This window comes from Protopterus annectens, chromosome 5.part0 (assembly GCF_019279795.1).
Source record: "Protopterus annectens isolate FY-2018-M chromosome 5.part0, PAN1.0, whole genome shotgun sequence".
Taxonomy (NCBI): Eukaryota; Metazoa; Chordata; order Ceratodontiformes; family Protopteridae; genus Protopterus; species Protopterus annectens.
Window position 1 is genome coordinate 1599217424 of NC_056735.1, and position 18233 is coordinate 1599235656.

Below are 18233 nucleotides of genomic sequence, written 5' to 3' on the forward strand. Positions count from 1 at the left end.
TCTATGGCAGCACCTAGAATCCCCAGCATCTTCGGGGCCCCGAAATTACATAAGGATATTAGGGACCCCCCATTTAGACCTATTGTTGATGGTAGGGGTTCGATTACATTTGCCTGTGCTAAGTTGGTTGACAGCATTCTCAAACCACTTATTAACCAGGAAACACAAATATGTCGTGACTCATGGAGTTTCTTGTATAACATTAACAACTTGGAGTATAAGGATAACAACATTTTGTCACGATTGATGTAAAAGATCTTTACACGGTAATTCCTCACCAATTGGGTATAGAATGGGTGAGAGAATTCATGTTGTCCTAGAACGCAGATCATGATAAAATATGCCTGATTGAAACTCTTTTAGATTTGATTTTGTCTAACAATTATATCATGTTCGACAAAAACATTTTTTTGCAGAACAAGGGGGTGGCCATGGGGTCTCCCTGTGGCGCTAGTTTCGCTAATAGTGTCATGGCATATTGGGAACATAACTTCTTGTTTCCTGATAGTGTATTTCAAGAAAATGTGTTATGGTACACCAGATAACAGGACGACATGTGCCTGGTATGGCAGGGTAACATCAACTTGATTGAAGGATTTATACAACACATTACTAACAAAACAGATTTTCTTGAATTCACTTATCAAGTAGGGGTTGATAGTATAACATATTTGGATGTGCAACTGAGTAACGACAGGTATAATAAGCAGTATAAAGCTTCCATTTACAGGAAACCAACCTACTCCAATGCTTTCTTGTATTATACTAGCAAACACCCTCACCACCAGAAAAAAGCAGTTATCAAAGGCCAGTTGGTGTGGGCTGCAAGAATGGTCACCGAAGATGTTGATTTTGACTTGGAATGTGACAAGTTAAAATCCATGTTCTTGAGTAGGGGGTACCCCATTAAATTACTTCTTGAGATACTCACAGAAGTAAAAAATAAGAGAGCAATGGGTTTATTTAAACCTATTTTGTCCAGTAGAGCACGTATGGATGATGTTCCTATTGATACTAATCAAGTTGCATGACAGAATGAGATAACTGGCGATGGAAACACACTATTACATCTCAGTTTCCTGTCTACTTTTTCATCTGTCACTGCAAGAGTCAAGGAGATTTTTATTAAAAACTGGGCAGTAATTTTGGAAGAACCATCAATTTGCATTAAGCTAGGTATCAGACCCCGCTTCACTTTTAGGAGGGGTTTGAATCTTAAGAATATGTTGGAAAAACATAAGAATGATTAACTAGGTAAGAACCAACAGGCACATAAAGGTATGCGTAAATGTGGGCATTGCACACAATGTAAGTACATCAAGGTGACTACTGATATTAACATTAACTACAAACAGTACACAATCAATGGCTCCTTTAATTGTGAGTCTAAAGCTGTTGTGTACGCAGCTTGCTGTCAAGTTTGCCCCTCATTTTATATAGGCAAGACCGAGCGGAAACTAAGACAGAGAATGTATGAGCATTATTATGCAGTTACTAAAGGAGACGTCAACAACACTCTTGCACGACATATCTTGCAATTTCCAACACATGAGTTTTTATTTCTTGTTGTACACCTAACGTCTCTAGACCTGAGAGGTGGGCCTTGGCAACTATTATTAGAACAAAATGAGTTGTACTGGCAAATTAAAACGGCTGCATATATTTTCCCCAGTCTAAACGAATATGTGTCTATTAAAAGTGTTTTAAAACTGAAAGCTTTAAATAGATAACACATCAATTTTATATATAAGGTATTAACTTAGTAGAATATTAATTTGATGTTTCATTTATGGTATGCAGAAATATATATAGAGATTTTTATCAGCATATTTATTTTTACTTATATATTAGTATAATAATGATTAGATTTATGTTCTTGACCAGCATGCGATTATTAAATGTATTATTATATGTATTTTCATTTATTATTTTTTATTTTTCACAAGACTATATCAAGTCATATAACAATTTATGTTTGTATAACTATTCATAGTTTTTTATTTTCATTTATTTTTTCACATTCCTGTGCCACTTTTATTAAGGTCATCAAATGGAACAGTGACAATTAGCCCTAGTAGCATTAATATTGTAATTTAGTTATTTTTGTGATATATATATATATATATATATATATATATATATATATATATATATTTAAATATATATATATTTTTTTTTAAATGAGTTTTGCAAGTTTAATCTGGTTTACAGATTGTAACATTGTATTTTGCTTGAGAGAATAGGTTTTAGTACTGTTTAAATATTGTATTTTTAATTGCATTTTTATTCTTTGGTTAATTGGTTAGCTTATTGAGTAATTCATAATTAACAAAAGGGTATATAGGTATCTGTTACACGTTGTTCTAGGTCTGATGAAGGTGGAACATTTGTACCACTGAAAGCGCTTACCATATTAAAGATTTTGTTGCTCCAGCAATACGCTACTTGTATTTGCTTATTCCAGCTTTCTCCTACCACTCCACTTGCTGTTTTCTTTTATATTTTAGTAGTTTCTTTGTTTTTTGGTTTTGTGTCCTTTTTATATTGTCCCCATACTCCATATATGCCCCTCCAGTTCACTTATTGGATATCTGACCCAGGCCCTCCTTGATGCATGATTGCATTACCCATCATTCCTCCCCCACCTCAATCTTCACATACACAACAATCACCCCTTCTATGGTGAATTAGGTTAATATTAATTGTTATAATACCAGAGCTGCATGTGTTTTGTGTACACTCCAATTCCTTTGGAGTGCTTCTGTGTCACGAAGTTGATGTTTATATATATGGCTATTGAAGTAACTGTATAATATATCTATATATATCTATATCTATATATATATCTATATATATATATATATATATATATATATATATATATATATATATGTGTGTGTGTGTGTGCAGACATCACTGACATATATATATATATATATATATATATATATATATATATATATATATATATATATATATTAGTTTGTAACAGTAATACATCTGTAGACTGGAATGTGTAGGTTCACAAACTACAGTACATTACAATGTGCTGTACATATGTACACAAAGTCACTGTCCCATTTGTGATCATTACAGTGAAATGCATATGGTATAAGGTGTACTCTCAAGACCATGAAATATGTGTACAGCTTGGATGGCTTAGTGGTACATCCCATGAATATAGTGTGCATGGTCCAGGGTTTGACACCTGCAATGCTTTACGGATGTTTTTTTGCTGCAGAATAAGGCTCATTTAAGCAGTTGTAAGCATGTTTAAAAGTGTTTGTGTGACATTATAGCAGCAGTTAAACACAGTTAGACAAACTTTGTAACTTATAACCTGTGCATGCAAACACAGCCATATCCGCTATCTACTCCGGATATATACATGTCAGTGACGTAACATCTCACTATGTGCTGACATAACATTACATTCTCTGTTGACTGTTCTCTCCTGCACACATGGGTTTATATGGGTGATTCGAATGTTTATTATACAAACGATTACTACCTATATATGCAAGCTGCGGTTAAGGTATACTTTTGCACATGATAAACATCCCTGCCTTTATTGGGATTGTAACCTCGAATGCACAGATACTATTCGGATGCTGTAACCATTACACTGTTGACAGTAATGCTGCTTCCGCCTATTTCCTATTTAGATGATTTCTATGTGTAAGCTAGGCTAAGCAAAGGGCGGGATCCCCCAAACTCACTGAGCTTCACGTACTCTTGAAATAACAACATATAACAAATGTACTGTGAGACAATACATTGCATTCCTAACTACATTAGGCATAGCCCCTCACTGACACACTTCAAGGGAAACCTTGTTGTGTAAATGGGTAACAGACTTACACCCCTGGGATCATGTGTCCCAGAACCATACAGCCAAGGGGTGGGGGAGCCTGTCAAGTTTGATAGCTGCAAGACATGTTGGGGGAATTGAATGGTGTTGAATTGCCTCATTAATATGCCCTCTTTAGATCACTAAGTGCTCCTATCACCCTCAACAATCCCAGTCTTCAACAACTTCCAGCAACTCTGCCTGGAATTGCTTCATTGGCTATGCTTGACAGAGGCCCAGTTACTTCATTAATGGTGCAGGGAAGGCCAAAACACTGTTGCTATGCTTCTAATTGCCCTTGGGCAGATAGGTAGTAGGCTATCTGTGATCTTCTAACGTGCAGGCCATCACAGCCATAATATGTGAATAGACAGACCTTCAGATCACAATATACAGTGAGAACTCACCATGTAGTCAGGAAACAGTTGAGTACAGCAAGAACATACAGAACACTGATACTTAGTCACTCCAAAAATCTATCTTGGAAGCTAGAAGACTTGCATAAGTTTAAGGCTTTCTATTGCCTACCAGTAGGTTACCTACAGAGATGAAAAACAAGCACAGATGGGGAACGTGCATGCAATGATACCATACCAGCCTATGTGTCAGCCTTACACTTTGGAATACTGGCCAAGGCTATTGGCGCCCCCATGGTGCCTTATTTTAGGAGAGTCTCGAAGATGAATACCAATTCTGTAAACAGCACAATAAGCAGATTCAAAGAGGATTATGCTACTCAACACCAGGGGTTGTGATCACAACATGCATGCACTCACAGCACTCCTCAGGATGGACAACATCAACATCTGTGCATTAACTGAAATCTGTCTTAAGGCTCCTCAGAGCACACCAGCACTATCAGACTACAACCCATACCACACATTTCAGCCACAGAACATGGACTGACAGACATGGAGGGGCTATATCCATATTCATCAGGGATACCTACACCTCCAAGTTAGTGGGGCAGCATGATACCTCTGTGACCATCCATGTGCAGCTAACATCAGCCACAACTGCAATGTGGAATGTGGCCTGCTACGGATCACCATCCACTCCACCTACCTGGAGACAGTGGAGAACACAACAGTCCTAACATAAACCCTGGCATTGGTCTATGTTAACTACCTTACCATTAACTGGGAAACGTACTCTGGTACTCACTTCCAGGACCAGCGCTTCCTGGAATGCATCACCTCATATGCCCTGTATCAGGTGGTAACCTCCCTAACGTTGGGTGGAAACTACTAGATGTGGTCATCACCAACATGGGCAACAGGTGCACCACAGCGGTGGTCCATGAATGTACTTCACCAAGGGGAATACTGGCCTCCAACATATGGCGTATGCAGCCGGACTGAATTAACTCCTGCTTTACTCAGTGGCATCTCATTTACCCAGAGATGATCTCCGCTGGCCAACACAGCCATGTCGAACTCAGACTTGATGGATATGCTCCACCTATGGGAATCCATGTCATCGTGAGCCACACACTGTAGTGAGCTGACCTTGCCACAACAATAACCGGAAGATGCTGGAGGGACCGCTTCCAGTCACAGACACTCCACATACTTTGGAACAACATCCCTAACTACATTATACAGAGCCCCTCACTAACACTTTGCAAGAGAAACCTTGAAGGGTGGATGGGGAACAGCAGATGCACCACATGGATCCCTCCATTGGCTCTGCTCCACAGAGGGTTGGTTAATGAATCAATGGGGTGGCAAAATCTGACACATTTTGGCTGGCCTTATGAATGGCCTCTGGCAGTTGGCCAAGTATCTACCTATGAATCTATACATACAGTATCTGCATATGCTGACAGCTTAATTTACTGTTCAGGTGCTGACTTACCTTGTGCCAATGGCTGTTGTGTGTGCAATAGTTGAGGGCTGCCTATGTTTGATGCACACAGTAGACTGCCTATACATGATAATTTACAGATAGTTTTGTGTATGTGCCATCCATTTTTACTGTGTGTGCAGGTGGAGAAAGGTATCAGTCCCTAGGTGCCTACACTGTCAGTGTGTGTGCTATACGTTCCCTCTTTGCCAAGGTATGGGCATACTGGGCATGCCTCCGTCTGCCTACTGGGGCTGGCTCAGGGTGTTCGTGGTCTGAGTACCTCTATGCCTGAGGGGCCCTTGGCAATGGTGGTGGGCTATGAGGGCCTTCACCATTCTGTCCCTGCTGCAGCTGTTTCCGCAGGACCATATTGTGTAGCATGGCACACACTATGACGATGTGGGCACATGTGCCTAGAGAGTACTGCAAGGCTCCACCAGATATGTCCAAGCAATGGAACTGTGATTTCAGTATCCCAAACACACGCTCTATGATGATTCTAATTTGTGCGTGTGCCTCATTATGGTGTTCCTGCATGGGTGTGTGCACATTTCTGATGGGAGTCATCATCCATGGTTCCAGTGCATAGCCAGCATCCCCCACCAGGTGGCCATTTGGAATGTCCCCCCTGGCAAATAACCGATACAGCTGTGAGGCATGCCAGATGTGGGAGTCGTGATAGCTTCCAGGACTGCCAGCACACACATCCATGATAATGCCCTGGGCATTGCACATGACCTGGCAGTTGATGGAGGGGTATTCCTTGTGGTTTATGTAGCACCTACCCTGCTCACCGGGTGGTGACTTGATGTGGATGTGCGTGCAGTCTATTGCACCCAGTACCTCCGGGTATTCTGCCACATGGTGGAAGAGACACATATTGCTGGCCAACTCTTCCTGCATTCGGGGAAAGTATATGTGCTCATTGGCATGTGGTAACTTGGCATCCAGGAACTGGTGTAGTACCCTGGATGCTGATGCCTGTGAGATACCCATGATATCCCCAGTTGGTCTTTGAAAGGTACCTGTAGCTAGTATTCTCGGGCTTACACGTACCTTTGTATCCACTGCAATGGGTTCCTCTATGTTTGTTCTGGCTCTGAGGCGTGGCTGGCATAGTTCCACAAGTTGCTGTAGGGTGTCCCTGTCCAGCCTGTAATGCTCTACTATCTCCAGATCATGTAGCCCCTGGTAGGTTACCCTGGGTCTGAACTCTCCACTCCTTCTCTGGTGCCTGCAATGGTCGTGTGCATCATCCTCCACACCACCTTCAGTCTCCAACACATGCTGGTGGATCAAAGCTATGGCAGCCCCTAACATGTACATAATAAAAGTTCCCCGTCTGTATACACCACTGGTGCAAAGTGTATGGGAATACACAAAATGTGTGTGAGGTGCTTTCACACTTTATAGTATTGTACTATGAATGCTGCTGATGTAAGTGGGTGTGTATGAGCTATTCCAGCTGCTTCGTGTCTTAATTATGGGTTTTGTAATGAGTACTGCAAGTGTGGGGCCTTTACTGTGGAGATCTACTTGCCTGCCTTGATTTATCTGTTGCCCTTTAATTCACTTTTAGACCTGTATCTCCTCCCATTATCAGGCATGCATCCACCTGCTGTCTTTCTTGTTTTGTACTTTCCCTACCCAGTCATGGCGAAATGTGCCTTGTAGCTGATATACTGCATATCGCCTTTGTTCTGCTTTGACACTTTGCTGTTTTCTTTGCAGTACAGCCCCTCCCCTTCCCTGTTCTGCAGGTAGCTGCTTGCAGCCTTGTTAGCTGTTGTCAATGGCCCACTGTAGGCTCCTAGGTGTTAATTAGTCATTTGTACTCTAATTTCACTGCTGCAGCATTTCCTTATTTCTTTCCTATATCCTTCCTGTTTCAGCTGCAGTGCACGCCGCGCATACCTGTTTACCAGATTTATGCACGTTTTCATCTCCGTTCACATGCATACTCGGTTACCTTGTGTACTCTCAGCTAAGCATAGCTATGGGTAATTCGACACAACCTTATCCTGCAACTTTGCCTAGCTAGGGGCAGACCGGTTTAGCAATGCTCCCATGTGCTTACAGCAATGGCGACACACCCCTCTCTTGATGTCATCTTTATCTCAAGGGCTCACCTCAGTGTTATAATGCTATGCTATGAGGTGCATCCTTACACCAGCGTGGAATCTGCGATTTACTATTACTCCTCTCATTTGCATTTTCCTAGCTACTATGCATGACACTGTCACTGCCCCTTAGCAACTCTTGTGCCATGAGTATCGTGTAGCATGCCTACCACTGATTATTATGGGGAAATCGTGATATGTGTTTCATTGCAGTTTTATTCTATATTTTTATATATTCCTTGCAATCACCTTTGCGCACTGCTGCCCTGCGTTTTCACGTCGTGATAGTGTGACTATAAATATTAAATGTTAGCTTTATATTTTCTACATTTTTTTTATGCCAATGTTTATATATTTAGCCATTGATATATATTAACAATATTAACAAAATAATACAGCTGTCATGGCTCCGATTTTATGTTTGCAAAAATGTAAACCATTTTCTACGGTTTACATTTCTGCATGTTTACACTATGCCTGCACCACTTCCTGAATCGCTACATACCTTCATTTGCATGCTACACCGCTGCACATGGGGTAATTAGCATACAAGGCTCAGGAGTTGTGCGGGTATAGCATACGCAGGTAGTGCATGTGGGAATAGCTGTACCTGAATTGCTCGGCGGCCATCTTTGGTGTTAGAACGCCAACGCTATACCTGCACCTGGTGCAAGCTTCATGAATCCCAGGGTAAGGGATTTACTGCAATAAAGTATACACAATAACAACTGTAGTGCAATGAAAGAGCAAGTAGAGCTGAAGTGCAATAAATGGGCAATTATTGTTGTAGTGCAATAAATGAACAATAACAACTGTATTGCAATAACCAATAAATAGCAATAACCATAATCAAAATAGTGTACAGCAGGGTTGTGTTATCATAACCATTGCAGAAGAGCTGTATGCATTGCTTGTCTATGATAAGGTTGCTGCAATCAAGTGTAACACTGTAATAGCTGTAAAATGCAAAATGAATATCAGTCATATAATGCTCTCTGTTCCTCCTACTCCAAGTAATAAAGGTATATGGGTGAAGGAGCCACCTCTATGGGTAAATATTGTGTGAGGACTTCACAGAAATTTACCAGCAATACCAATAAAATGTTAAGCTGCATTGTTGATTCCTAAATAAATCTGTCTTAATATATGCAATACAGCTGTATTCCATGCATGTGTGTGTTCTACTGTCGCTGCAGACAAGTATAACACTATAATAGTTCTAGAATGCAAAACGAATGTCCTGTAACATGTATAGCTCAACTCATAATATGGTTCAAGGTTGACTGCAGGTCAGTATCTGTCACATAATGCTCTTATTTTCTCCCATTCCAGGAACAAAAGGTATATGTTTGAGGTGGCCCATGTTATGAGCAGATATTGTGCTTAGATTTCATAGCCACTTATCAGTAATACCAATAAAGTGTTAGGCAGCCTTGTTGATTACTAAATAGATATGTCTAAATATCTCCAGTATGGTAGTATTCCTTGCATGTCTATACTAAGTTGCTGCAGTCAATTGTTACATTATTTGCAGATGCCCCCGTGCAGTCACAGCTATTGGGTTCTATTTCCATGCCTGCTAACTAAGGCATGACAGCTGTCTAGTTTATATACTGTGCAAAAACATTCCTCTCAAGTGTCACAACTTCTCATAATGTAATTAAAACTGCCTAATCCATCTGTCCAGGAGTACCAGAAAATAATTACCTGCAATGCAATGTATTACCAAATCTGCTTACAGAACACCTTGGTAGTGCACAATATGTGAAACATTTCTGTGCAGTTGTGTACCTGCATTTGTTATTGCTTATCCCATAATGACCTATGCTAACAACTAGAGAGGGATGTACGTGCTACAGCAGCTATAGGAGAATTGTAGTCACTGTACCCAAAACAGACACTACACACTTGTACAGTATTTTATTATCAGTGTTTTCAGAGATATAATCTGCATTGTCAGTAATGGAATATTTTCCTGTCTCTTCCCACCCCTTATCTTCACTTATTTACTATTGGTATTTATCATTATGATTTAATATTTACATATTTTGTTAAACTAACTATATTTTGGTAAAATGGGATTTATTATTGTTATGTGTTATTATGATCCAATATTAACATATATTTTGTTAAACTGTTTTGTTAGCATTATGGTTTAATTCTTACTGGCATGCTGTTAACATACTATCTGCGATGGTGCAGCAGTAGCGTTGTTACCTCACAGCAAGAGGTTCTCCCATTCGATTCTCGGCTTGAGTGCGGTGAGTGCCTTCTGTGTGGAGTCTGCATGTCCTCCCCATGGTTGGGTGGGCATTCGATAGACATGTGTAAATGGGCGTGCCTTCGTTGAAGGTTGAATGTAGAGCTGGCATCTCGACGTTTGTGAAAATCTACTGCCAATCATTAGCAGACCGGAGTTCCGCTGTGGCGACCCCTAACCAGGAAAAGCCGAAAGACAAACAACAACAACAACATGCTGTTAACATACTGACTGATATGTTACTTAATCTTGTGTTACACATAATATAGATTAAAATGTATTTGGATTAATAACTATGATGTTCCAGTCTGTTAATGTTAACAATGGTTTGGTTATTACTAACCTTAACTTATTGCTATACCTCATTTACCACAGCAAGTCACGGAAGGCTAGTTCCGGCTGATCTGCCTGCCTTGCCTCCTTTGGCTGGGGCACCGTGTTCCAGCACATCTGGGACCCAGACCAGTGGTGTCCCCTCTGCTGCCTCTACACTACCTGCGGTGTCAGGTAGTACTGCCCCATGGGAAGTGGACAGGCCCCACTCTGGGAGTGGTGGTGGAGGTGGAGTTGTCACCAGGGCTGAGCTGCTGGTTTTGGTGTGCAGGATACTCTTCAGTGGATTTGACTGCCACCTGCACCAGATTGAGGACATGCTGGCCAACCTGGTGGGGCAGCCACATCCCATGGCCCATCCTCTACCACTGTATCCCCCAGGGAAGTGATGGAGCAGTGCTGACAGTCCCATGGGTGAAGATGTGAGTCATGCTGCTGCCTTGTGGATGCACATGGGACTCAGATTCCACAGCACCCTTCCTATCCAAGGTGTTCACCCCCCTTATGTGTCACACACCACACCTGTCTGCTATCTTGTCCATCTTGTCTGTCTTCAAATGCATCCTCCCATACCCATCCTACCTCCCACACATGTAACTATGTCCCTTCCCCAACATTCCACTTTCACCTTAAAAAAAGTGGGTACCTGTCCACCCCCAAAAAATCAGCCCATACATAACTCTCCATTTCTCACATGTGCCCACTTGACACATACAATTTGGTCCAATTGGCTTGACAATGCAGTTATGTTGTCCTCACCCCTCTCTCTCAGGGGGGGGGGGGGGTGAGTGTTCAAAGTCATGTGAAATTTCTGTCAAAGTGCACAGTTGTTGCTGTACAAGAAATGTGTCTCTTTCCTACACCTGTCTTGCAAATCCCTACCTGCGTTTCACTATGTTTTTCACCCTGCTTTCATCCCATTTCACCACTTTCTTATCTCCCCAGTTTTCTTTTCTTTATATTTTTAGCATGATGTGTCACACAGCTTTGCAAAGCTCAGCTAAATAGAGCTATATTGACTATATGTGTTTTTAAATTTGTAATACACACTTACAAAATAAACACCTGTTGCATATTTCAAACCCAAGACCATTGTACCTGCAAACCACTGCATTAACTTGCCATGCCAACAGCTCTTAATTAAAACAGGTGATTTAAACAAAACACAGTAATTCAAAACCAAAGTCACTAAACACACAACCGCTGCCCAATAACAATAAAGGTTGTCCTCCTCTGTATAGATCAAAAAGCTTCCACAACGATGAATGGTGAACCTTTTATTTGCAATAAGACATACCAAATAAATACATAAATACTCCTTAGATTTAGCGCGCTTTCATCTCATATCCTGAGACTTCATCAGAATCATCTGTGAAAACTCATCAAATGCATTTAAATAACATTACATTCATTTTCATTGGTTGTCATTAATTTTCAGCACTATTACATCACTGTTCTACTAAAAACAGCAACATTTCTGATAATTAATTCAGTCCAAAACTAAAATGAAAATTGAAAATGATTGTGGTATAAATTACTCAAAGTAGTTGCATATAACTTAATATATGTATAATAAATATAATATAATATAAGTAAATACATATTAAGTACAAACATTCTTTCACATATGTAACCTGGTAGTATTATACTGTTAAAACATCTAGTTATTCTAAAAACATCATCCAAAATGTCCACTGAAGACTACTTAAATGTATATGTTATTTAATATTCATATAAATATTACAGTAAAATATATAAAAATGAATAAAATATACTATATAAAATGTATAAAATATACTGTAATCAACTTAATTCTTATAAATCCACACACTAAATATAAATAAGTAGTAATAATTAATAATAATAATGATTGTATATAATATTTAATGATGTGTATCCTAACAACCCACAAATAATTATTCATGGTTACCTATATGTATCTTCTAACTTGTTTTCTCAGAAATAAATTGGTATACTGTATAAGTTAGTATGTTTTTAAAAAATACATAAACACAAACTATGACTTCCATAAACAAGAACTCTCATATTCTCTTAGGATTCAGTGACAGTAATTTTAGAGCTGGCTTGATAGAAATATGATCATTCATTCCAGGGTGGGTGCAAGAGTCCAATCTTATTTGCCATATCATTTCTCAAAATTCCAAAAAAGCTTCCCAATCACCACCTCTCTCTCTCTCTGTTTAACCTCTTCCAATACCAAAAACATTATGTCCATATTGGTACATTTTATTGAATGTCTATAAAGGGCATTGTTTTCGTTCTTCTTGTTAATATCCCTAGTATGTTTATATATTCGGGTTCTCAAGCTCCTTTTTGTTTTTCCTACATAATGTGCCCCACATTTTTACAATATGATGAATAAACAACCCCCTTGGTATAACAGCTACTGCAGCTGTAACTCTTCAATTTTATTCCCATACCAGGAATGTTTAGTTCTTTCTCACCCGATATGAAGGGACATTGGGCACACCTACCACACTTATATGTGCCCACCTTAGAATGTGCTCCCTCCATATGTATAACTTTTTTCCTCTCTAAAATATTTTTCAAATTCATATTTCTCCTGAGACTGTACTTTAAGGGGTATTGGAAAATACGTAACCTGGTAGGCATTCTACTAAACATATTCCATACCCCATTAATACATCTCTTTAACCATCCAATATCAGAATACTAGGTTAAAACAACACGTGGTAATTCCAACTCACATTTCTCACAATTACTCACTGTATTACCAGTTAATTCACTACTTTGACTTGTATTACTTGTCACACTGCCCATACTTATTCTTAAGCTGTAATTTTCTTTCTCTTCTTTTAATAAGGGGCCAAAATGTGTATCTCGCTTTTTCATAATTACTTTTCTAATATTGTATATCATCTTGTCAGGATAACCCCATTCCCTGAGCATATCTTGTATTTTATTCACTTCTCTAATGAAGTCATCATAATCAGACGTCATTCTAGATACTCTAATCATCTGGCCCTTTATAATATTTCTTTTCAAGTTGTGGGGGTGATCACTCTGGTAATGTAAATATGAATTGGAATGACATTCTTTCCTATAAATATTGGATTTATAATTCTTTTTTCCATAATCTTTATCAATCCTTACATCCAAATAATGCATTCCATCTTTGTTCCACTCAAAAGTAAAGCGTAAAAATTCTGTACTACTATTCAAGAACTCCATAAATTCATTAATACTTTTATGGGTACCTTCCCATACAATAAATATGTCATCCAAAAACCTATGGTATCTCACTATATTTTGTTGGAACCTTGATTTAAGGACATATTTCAATTCCCAGTATAGCATTATGATGTTAGGGTAAAGTGGGGCACATGCGGACCCCATTGCCACCCCATTCAACTGATGGTATATATCTCCCTGGAAGTAAATGAAATTATATTTCAAAACCAGCTCCATACTCTCCAAAACCAATCTGAATTCGTTAGGATTTAACATGTGAAATTCAACCAGCATTTCCTCAAACAATTTTAAACCCACACTATGTGGAATAACAGAAAACAAATCTTTTACATCAATAGTCAAAAAAGAAAATTATCATTAAATAGAGTAGTATTAAATTTTCTTAAGAAATCCACCAAAATATGTAAATATTTTAAATAAAAGTTTTTTAGTTTAGTGTCCACATAAATGGCCAAAGATTGAGTCTTGGATCCCTGTGACGTGACTATTGGTCTCAAGGGTGGGTCATCTACTTGCTTGTGTATTTTCGGAATTCTGAAAATCGCGGGAATAACTGGTCTCAGTACCTTGAGAAAATTGAACAGTTCTACATCCATTAATCCTTGCATTAGATTAGCTTCCAATATAAGGTCAATTCTTTTGTACATTATATTAATTTCATTTTTAGATATAATACAATATCTATCGTCGGAATTCAGAACTTTTAACATCCTATTTGTGTAGTCTCATTCATCCATTAGGACTACCCCTCCCCCCTTATCGGGCTTCATTATCCTTATACTACCATTGCTATTTAATTGTAAAATTTCCCTTTCTTGTCTATTTAAATTGCAGCCCGTTTTTCCTCTTTTCCCATATTCATCTCTTACCATGTTAATGACACATTTTTCAAAATTGAAAATATCCTGTTGCAAAGGGGGGTTGTAAGTACTTCGTTTTTTCAACTTACGCATTCCTACCTGTAAATTGTCCTGAAATAACACTACTAAATTCAAATTCCTAGTAAAAAGTTTAACATCTAGTATTATTTCTTCAATTTTTGGTTTTCTGATAGGTACAAAAGTAAATCCCTTGGTAAATAGTGTAAAAAATCCATCTGTCACTTCCAAATCCGTATAGTTATAAATACTGAAGTTATTGTAAGGATGTATAATACTCTTTTTATTTCTACCCATAACTTCACTTGAAATAACTTGTTCAATACAAGTCTCATTGTTAATATCCACCCCTGTTGGGTTATCTATAAAGAGCATATTGTCATTAATAGTGGTACTTTCCTTTTGGGTACCACTGAAAGGGAATATATTAATTCCACTATTTACTTCTTGTATCTTCCTCTCACTTGTTGTCTTCCAAAATGATTGCCTGTTACTTCCGCATATGAATGTTGACAGTTCTGATTCCTTATTCTCTCAGAACATCTTGGTCCTTCCATTTCCCCTAAAGGGTCCCCAGATTCAAAACCGTCATGATTAAATTCTCCTTCTCTCTCCACTCTATAATCAAATTTTGTATAATGAGAATTTTCTCTATAATCTTGTCCATTTTCAAATCTATTAAACAATCTCAACCTTCTATTATTGCATACAGTATATGCTTTCCCATCATTGTAATAATTTTTGTCACACTCTAATTTACCCATTTTTCTTTTGTAGTTCTTTGATACATTAAAATCCACATCTTGTAATGTTCTACAATAAATATTTTTAAATTCATTTACTGTAAAAAGCAAATCCTTACTAATTTCCTTTTGGAGCTTGTCAATTTCTTTTTTACAAGGCTCCATAGTTTTAATATTATTATCTACCATTGCTTTTAGTATAGTTATACCACAATCATTCAATATTTTACAAATATGTTTAAGAAATTCAGTATTCCCTTCAACATTGTTCGGGAATTTATTAAGTCTTAGACCTTTTGGTACAAAATTTAGTTCTATACACCTGGTTAAATACCAATTATCTAACGCTAAATTTTTGTACCTTGTCAATTCGTTTTTAAATATTTTACATGTGTCCTTAAAAGCAGTGTTCTTCGGTTGCCGTCTTTCCATATCCGCCGATGTATTGGAAAACGATTTGTTCAACCATTCAGCAAAGTTCAAATTATTGTACATGTCCCAACACCACCTTTGTTCCGCTGGTCTGTTGTTAGAGAGGTTGTCTGCTCTTACATATCCATTCCCATTGCCAAAAGAATCACTGGTGTCCAAACGCTCACCACCTCGCCTACGTGTGGATGTCGCATGCCTCTTGTCCCTCACCACTGACGTCATGGCATGTTCTGTTCCACTGATGGGACTACCCTGGGCACAGGGAATCATTCTCTCTGAATGTGGTGACAACAAATCGTGTTGTGTATTCTGAGAGTGAGTTTGTATTACACGAATTAACTCATTCAACAGAGATGAATTCTCCATGTCTCGGGGGACTCCTCGTACCAGGCAGCAGTAAACCAGTAACCCAAAGGCAAACACTGAGTTCTTCAAAACCAAAGTCACTAAACACACAACCACTGCCCAATAACAATAAAGGTTGTCCTCCTCTGTATAGATCAAAAAGCTTCTACAATGATGAATGGTGAACCTTTTATTTGCAATAAGACAGACCAAATAAATACATAGATACTCCTTAGATTTAGCGCGCTTTCATCTCATATCCTGAGACTTCATCAGAATCATCTGTGAAAACTCATCAAATGCATTTAAATAACATTACATTCATTTTCATTGGCTGTCATTAATTTTCAGCACTATTACATCACTGTTCTACTAAAAACAGCAAAATTGCTGATAATTAATTCAGTCCAAAACTAAAATAAAAATTGAAAATGATTGTGGTATAAATTACTCAAAGTAGTTGCATATAACTTAATATATGTATAATAAATATAATATAATATAAGTAAATACATATTAAATACAAACATTCTTTCACATATGTAACCGGGTAGTATTATACTGTTAAAACATCTAGTTATTCTAAAAACATCACCTAAAATGTCCACTGCAGACTACTTAAATGTATATAAGTTATTTAATATTCATATAAATATTACAGTAAAATATATAAAAATGCATAAAATATACTATATAAAATGTGTTTAGTGACTTTGGTTTTGAAAAACACAGTAATTGCCAGTTACAATTATTAAGTGTGTTTCAGCGGAGCTGCCGTCGTGCCATGCAAACTTGATTAAAAAGTAAATGAATAAAATGGGAGTGTACCTTGGAGTTTAGTGCAATAGTGCACTACTAGAAAGCCAAAAACAATAATGGATGTAAGTGAGGCCCTTGATAGCAGGTAAATGAGCCCTTTATCAGCAACATGTAGAAAGACATCTGCTAAAGCAGTAATGGCAAAATACATGTTCGACTGGAACCCTGGTGCAGAAATATAGCCATATAAAGCCATGCACATACTGTTGGATGTAGAAAATGTATGTCACAGCCTGTATGTGTGCATATATATCTTGCAAATTCACCTGCTGTAGCAGTAACTCAGTAGCTCAATATGTTAAATGGATTGCAAACAGTACATTTTGCTGCACATAATCCCAGATTAAAATCCAATGAGGTGTAGCAGTGGAATTACAGTATTGTGAAGCCAGCAATTAATAACAGAGTCATGCACTCTTTATCCTCACAATGCATATCAAATGAAATGTCTGCTTTTCACTGATGGAAATCTCAGGCCTGCAGGTAGACGCATACTTCACATATCTCTATAGCAAAAGTATAAGTGCATAAAGTGTTATGTCATGCATTAATATGCATTCACAGAGAAATTCAATGCAGGTACTGCAAATGATGGCCACTAATATCAGAGTGCACCACACAAGCCCTTCAAACTCACAATGCCAATTAGCACAGATGCACAAATAACACACACATTTGATGAACCTGCTTGTAATAAGGACTGTCATCATACATGCTCCAAATTACTAACAGACTGTAACACATAGCCTGACAGTCACCCAAATGGTGAACATACTGTTATATTTATCCCCCATATTGCTCAAGGACACAACAAACATGCGGCCTAGTACTCTATTAGTAATACTGCGTACTTAGCTTAAACACATGCCTTAACTGGACTGAAAGGGGAACCCTCACTCTGGCTCTGCCTCTTCTACAAGGCTGACACACCTCCCACAGTTACTCCTACAGCTTGTTGTCCTCCAAAATTTTCACAATCTCTGCCTATGCCTATTACCTGCTGTAGCACACCCATCTCTATGTAAATGTTGCTGCTACAGACCTACCTTCTGTGATGAAGTAGTCTTCTTACCCCAGTAATATCCAGCACAGCATATCAGAAATAGCCCTTAATTTACATGAAGGCCTTATATATTGTACTGTGGTTGCATGTGATTGGTTGATGATAGTGCAAATCAGCTGTGTTGGCTGCTATTAGCATTTCAGAACCACAGATTGGTTAAGAGTCAGTCACCTACTGATGAGAAGCATGTTAAAAAGGCAAGCAGCTGAAAATGAGGAACCAGTCTGTATGAGAATTTCCTCACACAGAATATGCATATGTAAAATATTTACTATCAGTACATATCAGTAAAGGAGTACAGGACTCCA